Source organism: Rana temporaria, chromosome 10 (genome assembly GCF_905171775.1).
Source record: "Rana temporaria chromosome 10, aRanTem1.1, whole genome shotgun sequence".
NCBI classification, from domain to species: domain Eukaryota; kingdom Metazoa; phylum Chordata; class Amphibia; order Anura; family Ranidae; genus Rana; species Rana temporaria.
The window spans coordinates 20,727,240-20,749,622 of NC_053498.1; positions in this window are offsets into that span (position 1 = coordinate 20,727,240).

The window sequence follows — 22,383 nt, forward strand, 5'->3', positions numbered from 1 at the left end:
TGCGTTCCTGTTGAAGACTTGCTAAGCCATTTTTTTGTGGTAAAATTAGGTGCCTCTGCTTATATTCGGGTCGGCTTATACTTGAGTATATACGGTAATGGTAATCAGGGATTATTCACAAATCATTCACCAAACTGCTTTTTCAAATATGTAAATAAATGTAACTTTTATTCTGAAAATAGTTTGTTAATTAATTTTATAACCTTTTTCTTTTTTTTTTCCATTATTCCATTTTTTCCATTATTCGATATTTAAAAGACTCTCAGGTATTGCTTTGTTTCTAGAGCCAATTCAGCACTGGATTTTTCGGCACATCCAAGTACTTTTGGGGTAGATTCACGTAGGGGCGTCTAAAATTAGGACGGCCTAGCCTACTCTTTTTAGGCTACACCGCCGTAAATTATTTAGGTTAGAAGTGATTCTCAAACCACTTACCTTCAAATTTTCGGCGGCGTAGCCTAAAACGAGCGGGCGTAAGCACGCCTAATTCAAATGACTGGGAGGGGGGCGTGTAGTATAGTATAGTGTAGTATGGAAATGAGGCTTGACCTCACGTTTTTTTGACGTTTTTTACACTGCGCATGCGCCGGGCGACTACATTTCCCAGTGTGCATTGCGGCTAAGTCGGCCGTACGGGCCTATTGATTTCGACGCGTACGTAAATGACGTAAATCCCGATTCGCGGACGACTTGCGCAAACTACGTAAAAAATTCGAACCTTGCGGCGGGAACGGCGGCCGTACTTAACATTGTTATTCCACCTCATAGGTACGCTCGTGAATCGTCGTGAATCGTCGTATCCCCTCATTTCCATAATCTAGGCCAGCCGCAATGTAAGCGCCACCTAGCGGTAAGCCAATACATTGCAATCTAAGATAGGACGGCACTTAAACATAGGTCGGCTTAGATTTAGAGTTAGGTCGGCTTATCTACAGATAAGCCGGCCTAATGCCCCGTACACACCATCACTTTATGTGATGAAAAAAAACGACATTTTCTGTGAAGTAAAAAATGACGTTTTTGAAACTTCAATTTTCAAAGATGAAGTTGCCTACACACCATCGTTTTTCTCACAATGTTCTAGCAAAGCGAGGTTACGTTCTCACAACTTTTTCCATTGAAGCTCGCTTCATAAGTAGCTTCTGGGCATGCGCGGGTGAAAAAACGTCGTTTTAAACGACGTTTTTTGCTACACACGGTCAATTTCTGTGAAGTAAAAGTTGACGTTTTGAAAAACGACACATAAAATTTAAGCATGCTTCAATTTTTTTTGGTCGTTTTTTAGAAGACGTTTTCTCCCACACATGGTGAATTAAAGTGACGTTTTTAAAAACGTCATTTTTTTTCATCACATAAAGTGATGGTGTGTACGGGGCATAACTCTTTGTGAATCTACCTATTTATGTCCTTGTTAGCAGAGGCGGAGCTCTCTGTGAGTCACTGCGGCTCTCACACAAGTCATAACTAAAAATGATAAAAAGCGTGTGACAGACGTTCTTTCATGATGGTGCCTGGAGGGGTTGGCTCACCAAGAACTCTTCTGTTCTTAAACCTCTTCATTTCTCAGTCATGTGATCTAGTTTTGTGCCTAAAAATCATTTTTGAAATTCATTTAAGATGATTTATTTTCTTCTTTTTTTTTTTTTTTAACAAAAGAAAGATGATTTATTTTCTTATTAGAAGAATTCTTAAACATTTAAAAGCAGAATTTTTTTTCAAAGGGTCAACCCACTCAAAATGTAATTTTAGCTAGAATTGAAGTTTGGTGTGCTAAATCCCCAAGCAGTTTCCTTTATTTCCCGGGGAACTCCAGCAGTGAGAATTTGCACTTAGAATTTTATCTTTGAAGTAACTAGTATATATCTCATTATTGTTTTCCTTGGTGGTCTGTAAACCAGGTGAAGTGTTTCCTAAAGAGACCTATAGCTAGATTCACAAAGAGTTAAGCCGGCGTATCAATAGATACGCCGTCGTAACTCTGAATCTAAGCCGGCGTACATTTAAGTGTATTCTCAAATTGAGATACACTTAAATGTAGCTAAGATACGACTGCCTGCGCCGTCGTATCTTAGCTGTCTAGTTCCGCCGGCCGCTAGGGGCGTGAACGCTGATTTACGCCTAGAATGCATAAATTAGCGAGATAAGCCTATTCACGAACATTCGCTTGTTCGTCGCAGTAAAGATACGCCGTTTACGTAAGGCGTTTTCAGGCGTAAAGTTAGTCGAACAAATAGCTGGCCCAGCCAATGATAAGTATGGACGTCGTTCCCGCGTCAAATTTTGCAAATTTTACTTCGTTTGCGTAAGTCGTCCGTGAATGGGGCTGGACGTAATTTACGTTCACGTCGAAACCAATACGTCCTTGCGGCGTTCTTTGGAGCAATGCACAATGGGATATGTCCACGGACGACGCATGCGCCGTTCGTTAAAAACGTCAATCACGTCGGGTCATGGTTTATTTACATAAAACACGCCCACCTCTTCACAATTTGAATTAGGCGCGCTTACGCCGGCCCATTTACGCTACCCCGCCGTAACTTAGGAGGCAAGTGCTTTGTGAATACAGCACTTGCCTCTCTGACTTACGTCGGTGTAGCGTAAATACCATACGCTACGCCGGCTCAAAAATACGCCGCCCTACGTGAATCCAGCAGCCTGTCACCAACTTAAAAAATGCAGATAAATGAACAGAATTCTAATTATAATAACACATTTTAACAAATTTAAAAATTATAATTTATTCAACTGCTTTTGTTTATTGATATATTATGGGCTTTATGTGACCACTAGAGCTACACGATTCTGGCCAAAATGAGAATCACAATTTTTTTGCTTAGAATGAAGATCACGATTCTCTCACGATTCTCACGGCGTAAAATCTTTTACATTTATACAAAAAAAAAAAAAACTTTACTGGCTAGTTTTTTTTTTATTCATTAAAGTATTTTTTTCCAAAAAAATTGCATTTAAAAAGACTGCTGCACAAATACAGTGCAACATAAAACATTGTAACAACCGGGGACATGCTGATGTAAACAAGAATCTCCCCGCTCTGCCTAGTGACAATGACACTGATCTCAGCTCCGTGTAATCAGAGCGGAGATCAGTGTCATGTCACACACAGCCCATCCCCCCTACAATAAGAAACACTCACTAGGGCACACTTAACCCCTACAATGCCACCTAGTGGTTAACCCCTTCCCTGCCAGTGTCATTTTCACAGTAATCTGTGTATTTTTATAGCACTGATCACTGTAAAAATGACAATGGTCCCAAAAATGTGTCAAAAGTGTCCGATGTGTCTGCCATAATGTCGCAGTCACGATAAAAATCCCTGATCGCCGACATTACTAGTAAAAAGAAAAATTATTAATAAAAATGCCATAAAACTATACCCTATTTTGTAGACGCTATGGCCCGGATTCAGATACATTATCGTATCTATCGGCGGGCGTAGCGTATCTCAGATACACTACGCCGCTGTAACTTAGGGCGCAAGTTCCGTATTCAGAAAGAACTTGCGCCCTAAGTTACGGCGGCGTAGTGTAAATGTGTCGGCGTAAGCCCGCCTAATTCAAATGTGGATGATGTGGGCGTGTTTTATTTAAATTACTTTTGACCCCACGTAATTGACGTTTCTTACGAACGGCGCATGCGCCGTCCGTGAACGTTTCCAAGTGTGCATGCTCCAAATTACGCCGCAAACTGTCAATGCTTTCGACGTGAACGTAACTTATGTACAGCCCCTATTCGCGAACGACTTACGCAAACGACGTAAAATACGCCGCTGTTCATACGTTTCCGACGTCCATACCTAACATGACTTACCCCTGCTTTATGAGGGGTAACTTTACGCCGGAAAAAGCCTTACGTAAACTACGTAAAAAAATGCGCCGGGCGAACGTACGTTTCTGAATCGGCTTATTTACCTAATTTGCATATTCCTTGCGTAAATCTACGGAAGCGCCACCTTGCGTCCAGCGTAAATATGCAACTAAGATACGACGGCGTAAGAGAGTTACCCCGGTCGGATCTTAGGGAAATCTATGCGTAACTGATTCTAAGAATCAGGCGCATAGATACGCACACTGAGGCCTCGTACACACGACCGAACTTGTCTGCTGAAACTGGTCCGCGGACCAGTTTCAGCGGACTGATCCGACCGTGTGTACAGCCTAGCAGACAGGTTTTTCCAGCAGACAAGTTTTAAAGCATGCTTTAAAACTTGTCGGCTGGAAACCCGTCCATCCAACATGTCCGCTGGTTAGTACACCTAACCAGTGGACAGATATCTCCCGCATGCGTCGAATGGATTCGACGCATGCGTGGAAGTATTTTACTTCCTGGTTTGGTGACGTGGCGGCGTCAACGTCACCGCCACGTCACCGCGCTGTCTGTCCGCGGAGATTTCGGTTTGATGGTGTGTACAACCATCAGACCGAAATCTCCGAGCGGACATGTCCGATGAAAACGGTCCGCGGACCGTTTTCATCGGACATGTTCGACGGTGTGTACGGGGCCTCAGAGTTACGACAACGTATACGGAGATACGCCTTCGTAACTCGTATCTGAATCCGGGCCTATAACTTTTGCACAAACCAATCAATATACGCTTATTGCAATATTTTTTTAATAAAATATGTAGAAGGAACGAAATACAACATACGGAAAGACAGATTAGAGAAGAAGGATACATAAATAATCAAATGCCAGCAATATGGCAAAAATTGGATGAATTTCGGCTCTCAGGAGGAATGAAAGAATATATATATATAAAGGGAAAATTGGGATCAGGGGATAGGCAAAATAAAATGGAAGTTGATGGAGAGATATGGGGGATGAGAAGAGAGGTATTCATTTTTTTTTTTTTCTGTAATGTGTTGAGTGAATGGGGAGGACGGGGGAAAAGGGGTGGATGAATGTTGAAGGACATCATATTTTAAAGTTAAAATAAATTGAACTTATCAAGATTTGAGATATTGAATAATTTATATGAAGTATAACGTAAGTAAATATTGCACGATGTTAAAGTTTTATCTCTGAAGAAAATTTTATGAAAAGAAATTGAAAACAAAAATATGTAGGAGAATACGTATCGACCTAAACTGAGGGGAAAAAAAATGTTATATATTTTTTGGGGATATTTATTATAGCAAAAAGTTAAAAATATTGGCCCAGATTCTCGTATATGGGCGTAAAACTGTGGCGGCGTAAAGTATGTCATTTACGTTACGCCGCCGCAAGTTTTACAGGCAAGTGCTTTATTCACAAAGAACTTACCTGTAAAGTTGCGGCGGCGTAGCGTAAATTCCCCCGGCGCAAGCCCGCCTAATTCAAATGAGCCGGGTAGGGGGCGTGGATCATTTAAATTAGGCGCGTTTCCGCGCCGAACGTACTGCGCATGCGCCGTCACTAAAATTTCCCGACGTGCATTGCGCTAAATGACGTCGCAAGGACGTCATTGGTTTCGACGTGAACGTAAATGGCGTCCAGCCCCATTCACGGACGACTTACGCAAACGACGTAAATTTTTAAATTTCGACGCGGGAACGACAGCCATACTTAAAATTGGTTGCCCCTCATATAGCAGGGGCAACTTTACGCGTCGCAAATCTAACGTAAACTTCATAACTTCACTGCGTCGACCGCGCGTACGTTCGGGAATTCGCGTATTTTGCTAATTTGCATACCCGACGGGGAAAACGATGGAGGCGACACCTAGCGGCCAAAAAAAAAAATTGCATTTAAGATCCGACAGCGTAAGAGCCTTATGCCTGTCGGATCTAATGGTTATCTATGCGTAACTGATTCTAAGAATCAGTCGCATAGATACGACGGCCCAGATTAGGACTTACGACGGCGCACATTGCGTTGCGCCGTCGTAAGCCCTTTGAGAATCTGGGCCATTGAATTTTTTTCAAAACTGTTGCTCTATTTTTGTTTATAGCGCAAAAAATAAAAACCGCAGAGGTGATCAAATACCACCAAAAGAAAGCTCTACTTGTCGGAAAAAAAGGACGTCGATTTTTTTTGGGAGCCACGTTGCACGACCGCGCAATTGTCAGTTTAAGCGACGCAGTGCCAAATTGCAAGAAGTGGCCCTGTCATTTAGCAACAAAATGGTCCGGGGCTGAAGTGGTTAATATTGTTTTTGTTTTTTTTCATTTTCAGTCTTTTTCTGGTGACCTGGGGGGTTCCCAAGAGATTCCCTTAATTTTCAGGGGTTTCCTCTCACTTCTTGTTTTGGTTATGGGACAGGAAAAGAACCAAAACCTCCCCAATGGGATGCAGATGGAATAAAAAAAAAAACGATAGCGGTTATAACCCTCCCTTACTCTATCCAAAAATGTTTTGCCCTTTGTTCTATTTTAAAGCTCATTCTTTCTCAGAACTTCGAACACAATTGAGCACAAAAAAATATAAAACTTTGAAAAGCATGCGTCGGGGGATTTAATCCATTCAGCCGCTACCCGGGGATTAAAGAACAAAGATGAAAAAAAAAAATGGCAGAATATTCTTTGATGTCACCTACTTTCCTTTGATAAGACAATCACCTCAAGCAGAAGACATTCTAAAATGTTCTAAGGTCAACTTTGCAGGGCCGAATTGCTTCTATTTATGAATGTAGACTAAAAACAAAGCAAAAATCGGAGCACATCTAATGCTGCGCACAACGCGATTGGAAATTCCAACAAGAAAAGTCCGATGTGAGCTTTTGGTCGGAAATTCCAACCGTGTGTTGGCTCAAACTAAATTTTTCTGTCGGAATTTCCGCCAAGAAAAAATTGAGAGCTGGTTCTCAAATTTTCCGACGGGGAAAAAGTTCTTGTCAGAAACTTTGTTCATCTGTATGCAATTCCAATGGAGAAAAATCCTACGCATGCTCGGAATCAAGTCGACGCATGCTCGGAAGCATTGAACTTCATTTTTCTCGGCTCGTCGTGGTGTTGTACGCCTACCTCCGGAGCCGCGACCATAACACTAGGAAAGGCCCCGGCTTCGGCCTAGCTCCGGAGCCGCAGGAATAACATTAGGAAAGGCCGCGGCTTCGGCCTAGCTCCGGAGCCGCGGCCATCTTGGTACACCCGGCGGAGGCCCTCCTCTGTTTACACCCACAGAGGAGGAGGAGCCCGCACTCGTGGGACACACCGCTCGGGGAGTGTCTGTCGGTACTAGCTGGAGGGGTGGGTCTCTGTACTGAGAGGGGGGGGTCACTGTACTGAGAGGAGGGGGGGTCACTGTACTGAGAGGAGGGGGGTCACTGTACTGAGAGGAGGGGGGGGTCACTTTACTGAGAGGAGGGGGTCACTGTACTGAGAGGAGGGGGGTCACTGTACTGAGAGGAGGGGGGTCACTGTACTGAGAGGGGGGGGTCACTGTACTGAGAGGAGGGGGTCACTGTACTGAGAGGAGGGGGGTCACTGTACTGAGAGGAGGGGGGTCACTGTACTGAGAGGAGGGGGGGGTCACTTTACTGAGAGAAGGGGGGTACTGTACTGAGAGGAGGGGGGTCACTGTACTGAGAGGAGGGGGGTCACTGTACTGAGAGGAGGGGGGTCACTGTACTGAGAGAAGGGGGGGGTCACTGTACTGAGAGGAGGGGGGGTCACTTTACTGAGAGGAGGGGGGGTCACTTTACTGAGAGGAGGGGGGGTCACTGTACTGAGAGGAGGGGGGGTCACTGTACTGAGAGGAGGGGGGTCACTTTACTGAGAGGAGGGGGGGTCACTTTACTGAGAGGAGGGGGGGTCACTGTACTGAGAGGAGGGGGGGTCACTTTACTGAGAGGAGGGGGGGTCACTGTACTGAGAGGAGGGGGGGGTCACTGTACTGAGAGGAGGGGGGGGTCACTGTACTGAGAGGAGGGGGGGTCACTGTACTGAGAGGAGGGGGGGTCACTGTGCTAAGAGGAGGGGGGGTCACTGTACTGAGAGGAGGGGGGTCACTGTACTGAGAGGAGGGGGGGTGACTGTACTGAGAGTAGGGTGACCACGTGTCCCGGTTTGCCCGGGATCGTCCCGTAATATACACTTTTGTCCCGTGTCCCGGGAGCCTTCAAACCGGGACAATGGAGAGTCCCGGAATCAACTGCCTGCCACACTCACTGCCGCTGCTGCAGCTGTAATTAAATGATTCTAAATCACTGGTTGCTAGGGAAGCCCCGCTTGGCTTGTAGCAACCAGTGACGTCACCGCAGTGTCCCGCTCTCTCTGCGGCTCCGACTCCACCCCCACCTCCTCCTCCTCCAGCGGCCAGCCGCGGTTCTTGCTGCAGAGAGAGCAGCAGCGTAACAGGCAGTGAGTCACTCACCGTTAGCGGCACAGACCAAGACCTCCTCCTCCTCCCCTCCAGGCATCGGTTGCACAGCTGGACTCGATCCGCCGCCCGTCCTGAGTCCCGACCTCCCGCGAGTCCCGACTTCCGCTGCGCCGCGGCGCCGGCCATCCTTGGAGCAGGGGCAGAAAAGGTAGGTGCAGGGGAGGGGGGGGGGGGGGTTGACCATGCAATGGGGGGAGATATTATACAGTCCAGATTACAATTTGCAGGGGCAGCAGAGGTGACAGTGAGAGAGGGGGGGGGGGGTTGGTTGCATGGTGCACCCCCCTTTCTCTGTCACCTTTGCTGCCCCTGCAAATTGTAATCTGGACTGTATAATCTCTCTCTACCCAGTCCCTCTGTCACCCAGTCCCTCTGTCACCCAGTCACTCTGTCACCCAGTCACTCTGTCACCCAGTCACTCTGTCAGTGTCACCCAGTCACTCTGTCACCCAGTCCCTCTGTCACCCAGTCACTCTGTCAGTGTCACCCAGCCACTCTGTCACCCTGTCCCTCTGTCACCCAGCCCTCTGTCACCCAGTCACTCTGTCACCCAGTCACTCTGTCACCCTGTCCCTCTGTCACCCAGCCCTCTGTCACCCAGTCACTCTGTCACCCAGTCACTCTGTCACCCTGTCCCTCTGTCACCCAGTCCCTCTGTCACCCAGTCCCTCTGTCACCCAGTCACTCTGTCACCCAGTCACTCTGTCACCCTGTCCCTCTGTCACCCAGCCACTCTGTCACCCTGTCCCTCTGTCACCCAGCCCTCTGTCACCCAGTCACTCTGTCACCCAGTCACTCTGTCACCCTGTCCCTCTGTCACCCAGCCCTCTGTCACCCAGTCACTCTGTCACCCAGTCACTCTGTCACCCTGTCCCTCTGTCACCCAGTCCCTCTGTCACCCAGTCCCTCTGTCACCCAGTCACTCTGTCACCCAGTCACTCTGTCACCCAGTCACTCTGTCACCCTGTCCCTCTGTCACCCAGCCACTCTGTCACCCTGTCCCTCTGTCACCCAGCCCTCTGTCACCCAGTCACTCTGTCACCCAGTCACTCTGTCACCCTGTCCCTCTGTCACCCAGCCCTCTGTCACCCAGTCACTCTGTCACCCAGTCACTCTGTCACCCTGTCCCTCTGTCACCCAGTCCCTCTGTCACCCAGTCCCTCTGTCACCCAGTCACTCTGTCACCCAGTCACTCTGTCACCCAGTCACTCTGTCACCCTGTCCCTCTGTCACCCAGTCACTCTGTCACCCTGTCCCTCTGTCACCCAGTCCCTCTGTCACCCAGTCACTCTGTCACCCTGTCCCTCTGTCACCCAGTCCCTCTGTCACCCAGTCACTCTGTCACCCAGTCACTCTGTCACCCAGTCACTCTGTCACCCTGTCCCTCTGTCACCCAGTCACTCTGTCACCCTGTCCCTCTGTCACCCAGTCCCTCTGTCACCCAGTCACTCTGTCACTCTGTCACCCAGTCACTCTGTCACCCTGTCCCTCTGTCACCCAGCTCTCCGTCACCCAGCTCTCCGTCACCCAGCTCTCCGTCACCCAGCTCTCCGTCACCCAGCTCTCCGTCACCCAGCTCCTCTGTCACCCAGTCCCTCTGTCACCCAGTCCCTCTGTCACCCAGTCCCTCTGTCACCCTGTCCCTCTGTCACCCAGCTCTCCGTCACCCAGTCCCTCTGTCACCCAGTCCCTCTGTCACTCTGTCACCCAGTCCCTCTGTCACCCAGCTCTCCGTCACCCAGCTCTCCGTCACCCAGCTCTCCGTCACCCAGCTCTCCGTCACCCAGCTCTCCGTCACCCAGCTCTCCGTCACCCAGCTCTCCGTCACCCAGCCCCTCTGTCACCCAGTCCCTCTGTCACCCAGTCACTCTGTCACCCAGTCCCTCTGTCACCCAGTCCCTCTGTCACTCTGTCACCCAGTCCCTCTGTCACCCAGTCCCTCTGTCACCCTGTCCCTCTGTCACCCAGCTCTCCGTCACCCAGTCCCTCTGTCACCCAGCTCTCCGTCACCCAGCTCCTCTGTCACCCAGCTCCTCTGTCACCCAGTCCCTCTGTCACCCAGCTCCTCTGTCACCCAGCTCTCCGTCACCCAGTCCCTCTGTCACCCTGTCCCTCTGTCACCCAGCTCTCCGTCACCCAGTCCTCTGTCACCCAGCTCCTCTGTCACCCAGTCCCTCTGTCACCCAGTCACTCTGTCACCCAGTCCCTCTGTCACCCAGTCCCTCTGTCACCCAGTCACTCTGTCACCCAGTCACTCTGTCACCCAGTCACTCTGTCACTCTGTCACCCAGTCACTCTGTCACCCAGTCACTCTGTCACCCTGTCCTCCGTCACCCAGCTCTCCGTCACCCAGCTCTCCGTCACCCAGCTCTCCGTCACCCAGCTCCTCTGTCACCCAGTCCCTCTGTCACCCAATCCCTCTGTCACCCAGCTCTCCGTCACCCAGCTCTCCGTCACCCAGCTCTCCGTCACCCAGCTCCTCTGTCACCCAGCTCCTCTGTCACCCAGCCCCTCTGTCACCCAGTCCCTCTGTCACCCAGTCACTCTGTCACCCAGTCCCTCTGTCACCCAGTCCCTCTGTCACTCTGTCACCCAGTCACTCTGTCACCCAGTCACCCAGTCACTCTGTCACCCAGTCACCCAGTCACTCTGTCACCCTGTCACTCTGTCACCCAGTCACTCTGTCACCCAGTCACTCTGTCACTCTGTCACCCAGTCACTCTGTCACCCAGTCCCTCTGTCACCCTGTCCCTCTGTCACCCAGCTCTCCGTCACCCAGCTCTCCGTCACCCAGTCCCTCTGTCACCCAGTCCCTCTGTCACCCAGTCCCTCTGTCACCCAGTCCCTCTGTCACCCTGTCCCTCTGTCACCCAGCCCTCTGTCACCCAGCCCTCTGTCACCCAGTCCCCTGTCACCCAGTCCCCTGTCACGGGCCCGCTGATTTCATGATACGCCCCTGCCCCCAAAACTGGCAAAAAAATATGTAAAAAAACGTATTTTTTTTGGGGGGGGGGGGGGTGTCCCTGAATGGCAGTTTGGAAATGTGGTCACCCTAACTGAGAGGAGGGGGTCACTGTACTGAGAGAAGGGGGGTACTGTACTGAGAGGAGGGGGGTCACTGTACTGAGAGGAGGGGGGTCACTGTACTGAGAGAAGGGGGGGTCACTGTACTGAGAGGAGGGGGGGGTCACTGTACTGAGAGGAGGGGGGGTCACTGTACTGAGAGGAGGGGGGTCACTGTACTGAGAGGAGGGGGGGTGACTGTACTGAGAGGAGGGGGTCACTGTACTGAGAGGAGGGGGGGTTACTGTACTGAGAGGAGGGGGGTCACTGTACTGAGAGGAGGGGGGTCACTGTACTGAGAGGAGGGGGGTCACTGTACTGAGAGGAGGGGGGTCACTGTACTGAGAGGAGGGGGGTCACTGTACTGAGAGGAGGGGGGTCACTGTACTGAGAGGAGGGGGGGGTCACTGTACTGAGAGGAGGGGGGGTCACTGTACTGAGAGGAGGGGGGGGGTCACTGTACTGAGAGGAGGGGGTCACTGTACTGAGAGAAGGGGGGGTCACTGTACTGAGAGGAGGGGGGTCACTGTACTGAGAGGAGGGGGGGGTCACTGTACTGAGAGGAGGGGGGGTCACTGTACTGAGAGGAGGGGGGTCACTGTACTGAGAGGAGGGGGGGGTCACTGTACTGAGAGGAGGGGGGGTCACTGTACTGAGAGGAGGGGGGGTCACTGTACTGAGAGGAGGGGGGTCACTGTACTGAGAGGAGGGGGGGTCTCTGTACTAAGAGGAGGGGGGGGGGTGTCTGCACTGAGGGGGTACTATAGTTGGTGGGGGGGGAGATGTAGATATTACAGTGGGGGAGATTATTTTTTTTGCCGATCCGAAAAATGATCCGTGACTCCTGATCCGAGGAACGATTCGAACCGTGAGTTTTTTGATCCGTTGCACCCCTACTAACAAGGAATCCACAGTTGACTTCCAAGAAGCCTTCAACAAAACGTTACAGGTTTGGGTGTACCACGCTCAACCACAATGCTGTTGGGTGTTGGGTGTTCACACAGTGCAGAGTAAAAAGGTTGATTGCAATAATAATAAATAAAAGAAATTACCAAATGTATTAAAATCAATACTCAACATGTTTCGGTGCATTGCTCCTTCTTCAGGAGTTAATACATAGTAAATCATCGTATGAACTTATAGGCCCGGATTCACAGACAGCTGCGCACATTAATGCCGCTGTAACATATCTCCTTTACGCTACGCCGACGCAGCGCAGAGAGGCAAGCACTGAATTCACAAAGCCAGTGCTGCCAAAACTGCGCTGGGTTTCCTAGGCGTAAGCCGGCGTAGGGGGAAGTGGGCGTGAACCATGCAAATGAGGCGTGACCCCATGCAAATGATGGGTCGAGCGCCAGACAGATACGTATAACCAACAGCGCATGCGCCGTCCCGTGGACACATCCCAGTGCGCATGCTCAGAATCACGTTGGAACTACTCCCTAAGATACGTCGGATCACTGCCTACGGCGTGAACGTAACCTACGCCTAGTCATATTCACGTCCAACGTAAAATACGCCGGCTTGTGTTCCCTGGTGCAGCCCTTTGCATGGATGCTGCTGAGTTACACCTCCTTTATGAGGCATAACTTTACGCCGGACGTATGACTTTACGCGCACTGCGTCGGGCGGACGTACGTTCGTGAATCGCCGTATCGCACTCATTTCCATATTTGAATAGAAAATCAATGGGAACGCCACATGCGTCCAGCGTAAATATGCGCCCACTCTACGCCGGCGTAGGCAAGTTACGTCGGTGGGATGAAGCCTGTTTTTAGGCGTATCTTAGTTTGTGAGTCCGGCGCATAGATACGACGGCGCATATTTGCACTTACGCGGCGTATCTGGAGATACGTTGACGCAAGTGCTTTGTGAATCCGGGCCATACAGTACATCCAAATACCTGGCTGCTGTTACAACACCGCCCTATAGTAACATGTTCTTTGACTCAGGTACTCTGTCACTGACTTACCCCACACCTATGCGTTTTTTTGTGCGTTTTACGTTTTGCAGAAAACAGTCGATTTAACATGCTTTCCTATGGCAATGTTTCTTAACTACAGTCCTCGAGTACCCCCAACAGGTCATGTTTTCAGGCTTTACATTAATTTGCACAGGTGATTTGATCAGTTTCACTGCCTTAGTAATTACCATTGCTGTTTCATATGAGGGAAATCCTGAAAACATGACCCGTTGGGGGTACATTGAGGAACATTGTCCTATGGTACACATTCACATCTATGCATTTTTCAGCACATGTGTTTTTGGAAAGGGCCGGACTTTTTTCCCGCAACACATTGCATTTTGCGCGTAAAATACTTCAATAGAGCCGTACCAGAAACACAAGTGTTGCATTTGTGGTGCCTTTTTCTATGCGTTTTTATTTTTTTCACTTTAATACACTGTGCATAGCTGGCTGCTAAGGAGCGCATCGGGAACTAGCCGGCACGGTTTTAATAACCAATGAGTCATCAGCTGTCAGCGGGTTCCCCACTGGCAGCTGAATGTGAAAAAATAACAGCATGGGGTTCCCTTCCCCCAAATCCACCCATGGATTTTGAGAGGAACCCCACACCACAATTTAAAAAGAAAATGGCGTGGGGTCCCGCCCAAAATCCATACCAGACCCTTATCTGAGCATGGAGCCCGGCAGTTCAGGAAAGGGAGGGGACGAGCGAGCGCCCCCCTTCTGAACCATACCAGGCTACATGACCTCAACTTGGGGAAGGGTACTTTGGAGCTCCCTCCCAACGAATACTCCTGCAGTCTGCCTGGTCCACCATGTGACATTTCTTAAAGCAAAGTTCCACCCAAAAATGGAACTTCTGCTTTTTGGAATCCTCCCCCCCTTCGGTGTTACATTTGGCACCTTTCAGGGGGAGGGGGGAGCAGATACCTGTCTAATACAGGTACTTGCTCCCACTTCCGGGCATAGATCGCCACAGTATCCGTGGGCGATCAATGCCATGTCCGCCCCTCCTCCGTCACACAGGTCCCAGAAGACAGCAGGGACCAGTGAAATCGCGCAGTGCAACTCGCACATGCGCAGTAGGGAACCAGGCATCCTGACGTCAGGTCAAACCAAATTATCATAAAACACGCCCCCTCAGCCTATTTTGAATTAGGCGCGCTTGCGCCCGCCGCATTTACGCTACGCCGCCGTAACTTAGCAGGCAAGTACTTTGTGAATCATGTACTTGCCTCGCTAAATTACGGCTGCGTAGTGTAAACACGATACGCTACGCTGCCGCAAAGTTAGGGCGGGCTACCTGAATCTAGCTATACCTGTCAATATATTAAAAAATAAAAACAGACACCCTCTAAATAAATTAAAAAAAAAAAAATATTTCAGCCAGTTTTTAATACGTAAATAAATGAAGCTTGAACCATCAGTAATATTTAGCCTGAAAAATTGGTAATTTTATGGCAATAACATTTTTTTTCCAAAATCACTCTGGTCATTCCCATTCTTATAAATATATAATAGTGAACAAAATATCACTACAGTAAAAAAAAAAAAATGAAAAAATGTAAAACAAATGTAAAGTGACAATGCACGAAACAGAAAAAAAAAGACAAACAAATAGGTAGATTCAGAAAGAGTTAGGCCGGCTTATCAGTAGATAAGCCGACCTAACTCTGAATCTACGCCAGCGTTTAAGTGTATTCTCAAACAGAGATACACTTAAACAAAGCTAAGATAGAACGGCGCAAGCCAGCCTATCTTAGCTTGCAATGTTTCTGTAGTCCACTAGATGGCGCTTCCATTGCGGCCGGCGTCGATTATGTAAATGAGGGGATACGCCGATTCACGAACGTACGCCAGGCCTACACCGTCGCATTACGTCGTTTCCGTAAGGCCCCATACACACGAGAGGATTTATCCGCGGATACGGTCCAGCAGACCGTTTCCGTAAGGCCCCATACACACGAGAGGATTTATCCGCGGATACGATCCAGCAGACCGTTTCCGCGCCGAAATCCTCTGGCGATGACGTGTCGCGCCGTCGCCGCGATGATGATCATCATCGCGGCGACGTGCGCGACGCTGTCATATAAGGAATTCCACGCATGCGTCGAATCATTACGACGCATGCGGGGGATCCCTTCGGACGGATGGATCCGGTGAGTCTGTACAGACCAGCGGATCCATCCGTTGGGATGGACTCCAGCAGATGGATATGTTCTGCATGTTGGCAAATATTCGATCTGCTGGAATCCATCCCAGGGGAGATATATCCGCGGAAACAGATCCGCTGGAGTGTACACACCATAGGATCTATCCGCTGAAACCCATTTGCTGGGATTTATCTGCGGATGGATTCTATGGTGTGTACGGGGCCTAAGGGATAGGCCGCCTAAAGTTATTCCACCTATGAGGTGGAATAACAATGTTAAGTATGGCCGCCGTTCCCGCCGCGAGGTTCGAATTTTTTACGTCGTTTGCGCAAGTCGTCCGCGAATCGGGATTTACGTCGTTTACGTCCACGTCAAAATCAATAGGCCCGTACGCCCTACTTAGCCGCAATGCGCACTGGGAAATGTAGTCGCCCGGCGCATGTGCAGTGTCAAAAAACGTCAAAAAACGTGAGGTCAAGTCTCATTTCCATACAACACGCCCCCCTCCAAGTCATTTGAATTAGGCGCCCTTACGCCGCTCGTTTTAGGCTACGCCGCCGAAAATTAGCAGGTAAGTGGTTTGAGAATCACTACTAGCCTAACTAATTTACGGCGGTGTAGCCTAAACAGGCTAGGCTAGGCCGCCCTAAAGTTAGGCGCCCCTACGTGAATCTACCTAAAAATGTTTTGAGAGCCACAATTATTTAAATCTGAAATATCTGAACTGGAAGGACCGGTTGTAGAAAACCTCCGAGGCACACACACATGGACACCAAGACACTGACATTTTCTGAGTGGTTCTCTCGGCACCAGAGAATGGAATCCACATTTGCAGTGTCATTTTCTGAAGACATACTTGCCGAGGGAACTTTAGCCGCCCTACAAAACACCACCACATAATTTACCGGATTTACACAATACAACGTGCTCAGGACGGTGGAGATAGGGGTCTTAGTCCGGGATCAGATGGTTCTATCTACAACCTCAATCAAATGAAAAAAAAAATGAAAACATATACAGTGGATCCTTGGTTTACGAGGAACGCGGTTAACAATCAGAATTCAAGCCTCTGTGGTTTGCAGTACCGCATTTGCCCAGAGGTGCAGGGGCGCCGGTGACACTCGGTTTGGAGCCATTCGTAAATACTCAGGGCCAGATTCTCATATAATGGCCTAAAGTTGCGGCGGCGTAACGTGTCTGATTTAGGTTACGCCGCCGCAAGTTTTACAAGCAAGTGCTTGATTCACAAAGCACTTGCCTGTAAAGTTGCGGCGGCGTAACGTAAATCCCCCGGCGCAAGCCCGCCTAATTCAAATGAGCCGGGTAGGGGGCGTGGATCATTTAAATTAGGCGCGTTCCCGCGCCGAACGTACTGCGCATGCGCCGTCCTTAAAATTTCCCGACGTGCATTGCGCTAAATGACATCGCAAGGACGTCATTGGTTTCCACGTGAACGTAAATGGCGTCCAGCGCCATTCACGGACGACTTACGCAAACAACGTAAATTTTCAAATTTCGACGCGGGAACGACGGCCATACTTAACATTGACTGCGCCTCATACACCCAGGGGCAACTTTACGTGTCGCAAATCTAACGTAAACGTCGTAAGTTCACTGCGTCGGCCGGGCGTACGTTCGGGAATTCGCGTATCTCGCTCATTTGCATACTCGACGGGGAAAACGACGTCGGCGACACCTAGCGGCTGAAAAAAAAATTGCATTTAAGATCCGACAGCGTAAGAGCCTTACGCCTGTCGGATCTAATGGTTATCTATGCGTAACTGATTCTATGAATCAGGCGCATAGATACGACGGGCGGACTCAGAGATACGACGGCCTTTCAAGCGATACGCCGGCGTATCTCTTTTGAGAATCTGGCCCTCAGAATCACTAAGGCCTCGTACACACGATAGGTTAAACAGAGGACAACGGTCTGATGGACCGTTTTCATCGGTCAAAACCGATCGTGTGTGGGCCCCATAGGTTATTTAACCATCGGTTAAAAAAAAGCCAACTTGCTTTAAATTTAACCGATGGATTCCTAACCGATGGGAAAAAACCGATCGTTAGTAGGAACAACCATCAGTTAAAAATTCACGCATGCTCAGAATCAAGTCGACGCATGCTTGGAAGCATTGAACTTCGTTTTTTTCAGCACGTCGTTGTGTTTTACGTCACCGCGTAACCGATGGTGTTTAGGCGCGACGGACCATCAGTCAGCTCTCATCGGATGGACTGATCGTGTGTACGCGGCATTAGAAACACTCGGAAATACTCAGTTCCTGAGTGTTTCCAAGCCTTTCCGAGGGTTTTCCGAATTCAGCCAAGCTGTTCTGACGCTGTCCCTATTTCCGAGGCTCTCTGGCACCCCCCACCTCTGGCCACATGCGGTGTTGCATGCAATAGCAGTCAATGCAAAACAAATTATCTTTGTTTCCATTGACTTCTATGGGGAAGCTCGCATTGATATACGAGTGCTTTGGATTACAAGTGTAAAGACCAGAAGGGGTAGGATTGGGACTTTATATGAGACCTGTGGGTGTGTGTAATGATGTGGATATGTCACATGAAAGGAAACTGATTGCCAAAGATCCCTAGGAACAGTACATGATAGTACATGTAGCGCTCACCCCCCGCACAAGCCGCCGGTCAGAATAGGGATGGCGTGTTACCTCTGTGAGCGTCCAGGGGTAATGATGACGATGAGAGCAATAACTGAATCTCCAGCAGGTGTCTTTTCTTGTAGCTTTATTTCACCCAACACGGCAAAACAGTAACTTGAGGTAGATAGAGAAATATGGGTGAAAAGTAGAATTGCAGATTCAGGCTTGAATAATAGGGAAGCAATCCTGCTTCTAGCGGCACTTTTACTTCGTCGCCACTCCAGCCGGAGTGGGTATAGTGTATCTGGACAGGCCTCTCACACCGACATTGGCAGCCAGGGTATCACTCGGAAAACTTGAGGAGAAGGAATAAGTCTCTGCCACAGACCTAGTAGAAATGAAGATCAGAACGGGACCTCTGCCACAGGCCCCCCTCCTTCAGCGAGTAGACCGTGAGGTAAATCCTCCTTAGTAATTTGGTGCCTGAATCTCCCTCAGGTAGTCTCTCAAATGGTCACCGACTGACAGGTTGCCAACAGACAAACTCTCAATGTACGGTCACCTTGATCCCCGATGGATTGTCTAGGCCCTGTTGGATCGCCTGCCTCCGGGCTCACCTCAGACTGACTCCCCATCGAACAGCACAACTCGCTTGGGAATCCCCAAGCATGCCCCGTGAGGGAAAACCCCTCCCGATTGGCTGCTGGCGAGAGGCACTCCCACCAAGACTCCACCGGAAGCCACCTGTTGCCCCCGGGGTGGAAAAGCACCCCTGGAACACACAATAAAGCCCAGCTGAAACAGAGGCTCAATTTACTCAAATTACCTGGATGAGAGTTAACTAACTCTCTCATCCCCCTCTAAATTTGAAATAGCACCTGGAATGAAAGTACACAGGCGCTACATACAATTGAAAAACATAATAAGACCATATAATGTCTCGTGCTGCTATCAATCTATCCAATCTAACCAATCAATGGCCAGACTCCATTTAGAAGAGGACGTCGGGGGACACGCACAGCAGTTGAACGGGCTCAGGTAAGTAAAAATCGGAGGGCTGGGGGGGGGGGGGCCATCATTGCCAGGTGTTTTTTCACTTTACGGTGAAAAAAAAACAAACCTTTACAACCCCTTTAGTTCCAGGCTTTTTTTGTTTATTAAAAGTTAGCAGCTACAAAAGGTGTAGCTCCTGACTTTTAATAAACAGACACTTACCTTGTTCCACGGCCCAGCGATGCGGCCGCACAAAGACTCGCTCCTCTCTTCCTCCTCGCCTCTCTCTCCCTCCCGCCTCTATTGAAACTGTGGGCACCCGGCCATGACAGCTTGTGGCTTCACGGCCGGGCGTGCACTGCACATGTGCGAGTTGCGCTGCGCTCTCCCAGTGGAAGTCAATCTTCTGGGACCCAGAAGATTGCTGAAAAGGAGGGGCCGTCCAGGGGGAGAGGAGCAGTCACCTAGGCAGCCCGTAGGCGGAAGCAGGAAGTGGGACAGGAAGTCCCACTTAAAACCAAGCACCCACTCCCCGCTAAAAAAAATGACATGCCAGATGTGGCATGTAAGGGGGCGAAGAGTGCTTAAAGTGGAAGTTCCACTTTTGGGTGGAACTCCGCTTTAACGTATAACGAAAGGCAAAAGTTTTTTTGTTTTGTTTTGGATAGGGTGGAGATGGATTAGCATGCCTGTCAGTTTTTATTGCTGTCTGTTCCCCCGTTAGGGAGATTCATCCTCTCTATTTGTCCTGTTTTTCCATTATCATTGAAAGTGAAAGTAACGTATATACTCGAGTATAGCGGACCCGAATATAAGCCGAGGCACCTAATTTTACCACGAAAAACTGGGAAAATGTATTGACTCGCGTATAAGCCTAGGGTGTCCATCTGCATGCCTCACATTGCCTCACTGTGCCCATGCCTCACTGTGCCCATGTCTCACTGTGCCCATGTCTCACTGTGCCCATGCCTCACTGTGTCCATGACTAGACTGACGTTTAACATAGAAATCTATGGAAGGGGTGCCCAGCTTTGAAAAATTGGTGCTCCCCAGCTGTAGGTCCCCCAGACAAAAAACTCTGTGCCAAGTTCCGGGTCCAGGGGACCTACAACCGGCCGGTACCGGGTCCCCAAAGTCACCAGAGAAATTACCGTTTAACATGGGAGTCAATGGAAGGGGTGCCCGGCTTTGAAAAATCGGTGCTCCCCGGCCCTAGGTCTCCTGGACATCAAACTTTGCACCAGTGGCGGCTGGTGCTCAAAATTTTTGGGGGGGCGCAAACAAAGAAAAAAAAAAATTCGCACCACTGTGCCATGCCATCAAACGCAGCCACTGTGCCATGTCATCAAACGCAGCCACTGTGCCATCAATTGTCACCACTGTACCATGCCATCAAACGCAGCCACTGTGCCATCAATTGTTACCACTGTACCATGCCATCAAATGCAGCCACTGTGCCATGCCATCAATTGTGGTCACTGTGCCATCAATTGTCACCACTGTGCCATGCCATGAAATGCAGCCACTGTTCCATGCCATCAATTGTGGTCACTGTGCCATCAATTGTCACCACTGTGCCATGCCATGAATTGCAGCCACTGTGCTATGCCATCAAATGCAGCCACTGTTCCATGCCATCAATTGTGGTCACTGTGCCATCAATTGTCACCACTGTGCCATGCCAAACGCAGCCACTGTGCCAATTGTCACCACTGTGCCCATTCATGCCGCTGTGCCAATTGTCCCCACTGTGTCACTGTCCAGTCATCCATCCACCTCGGAGCTTTATATTATAACCTGCTGGGACTTGTAGTTCTCCATCGTCTCCTGGGGCTCAGGTGCATGCAATCCACCATCTTTGTCCAGTTTTTCTCACTGCTGGGACTTGTAGTCCCATAGATGGTGGATTGCATGCACCTGAGCCCCAGGAGAAGATGAACTACAAGTCCCAGCAGGTTATACATACAATAAGGCTCTGAGGTGGATGGGTGTGGATGGCATGCACCTGAGCCCAGGAGAAGATGGGGAACTACAAGTCCCAGCAGGTTATAATATAAGACACCCATCCACCTAGGAGCCTTATATTATAACCTGCTGGGACTTGTAGTTCCCCATCTTCTCCTGGGCTCAGGTGCATGCCATCCACCTCAGAGCCTTATTGTATGTATAACCTGCTGGGACTTGTAGTTCTCCAATCTCCATCTTCTCCATTAGCCCCAGGAGAAGATGGAGAACTAAAAGTCCCAGCAGTCTAACTACAATAAAAGGCTCCGAGGTGGATGGGTGGGGATCAGGCAGTGAATGTGCATTTTAAAAAAAAACAATAATAGGGGGTGCTTCCTGACGGCAGACATTTAAAAAAAGTTTTCAACCAGCGGGAGGGGGGGGGTGGTGCTTCCTGACGGCATGTTGAAGTCTCAATAAGCGGGTGGGGGGGTGTGCCGGCCGCCGATGCTGTTGCTGCTGCCGCCGAAGCACAGAACAGTACAAACTGGGGTGAGGGGAAGACATAGAATGCAGCTTACCTGTTCCACGAACGGGCGCACTGAGCTGGATAGTGCCGACGTCACTTCCTGTTTGTCCAGTGACGTCGGAACTAGCACAGAGACGGGCGGGTGCACATAGAAAGTGTATGCACCCGCCCGCCAATGACAATACTACTGTCCATCGCGCCGGAAGCATATGGCGCGCTGGGAAGCGCCACAATGGCATATTTTGGCTGCCAATGAAGCGCCACGTCTGCAATCCCGTGATTGCACAGACGTGGCGCTACTCCTACCGCACTGTCCCCGGCGCCCGGCGCGCGGACACAGTGCACATAAGGACCTTTTTAGGATTTTTTTTTTTTTAAAGGCACAGGTTTAAATAATTTTTTTTTTTTTTTTTTTTTTTTCTTCTGACTGGGGAGGGGGGGGCGGCGCCCGGGCGCCCCCTATGGACGGGCCGCCACTGCTTTGCACACTTGTAGAGGAAGAGTGAAGCTACATGTGTGCCAAGATTGGGGTCTAGAGGACAGTACCGGGTCCCCAAAGTCCAGGAGATCAGGCGCAAAAAGGTGACTCTAGTATAAGCCGAGGGGGGCATTTTCAACACACAAAAAAATGTACTGAAAAACTCGCCTTATACTCGAGTATGTACCGTAAATAAAAATCTCACATTTTGGGTTGTCCCCAGAAAAGTATTAGAAGGGAAATCCTCCAATGGGGACACTAGTTCTGCTGACCTGAGGGGCCCCAAGAGATTCCCTTAATTTGTAGGGATTTCCCCTCACTTCCTGTTTTGGCTA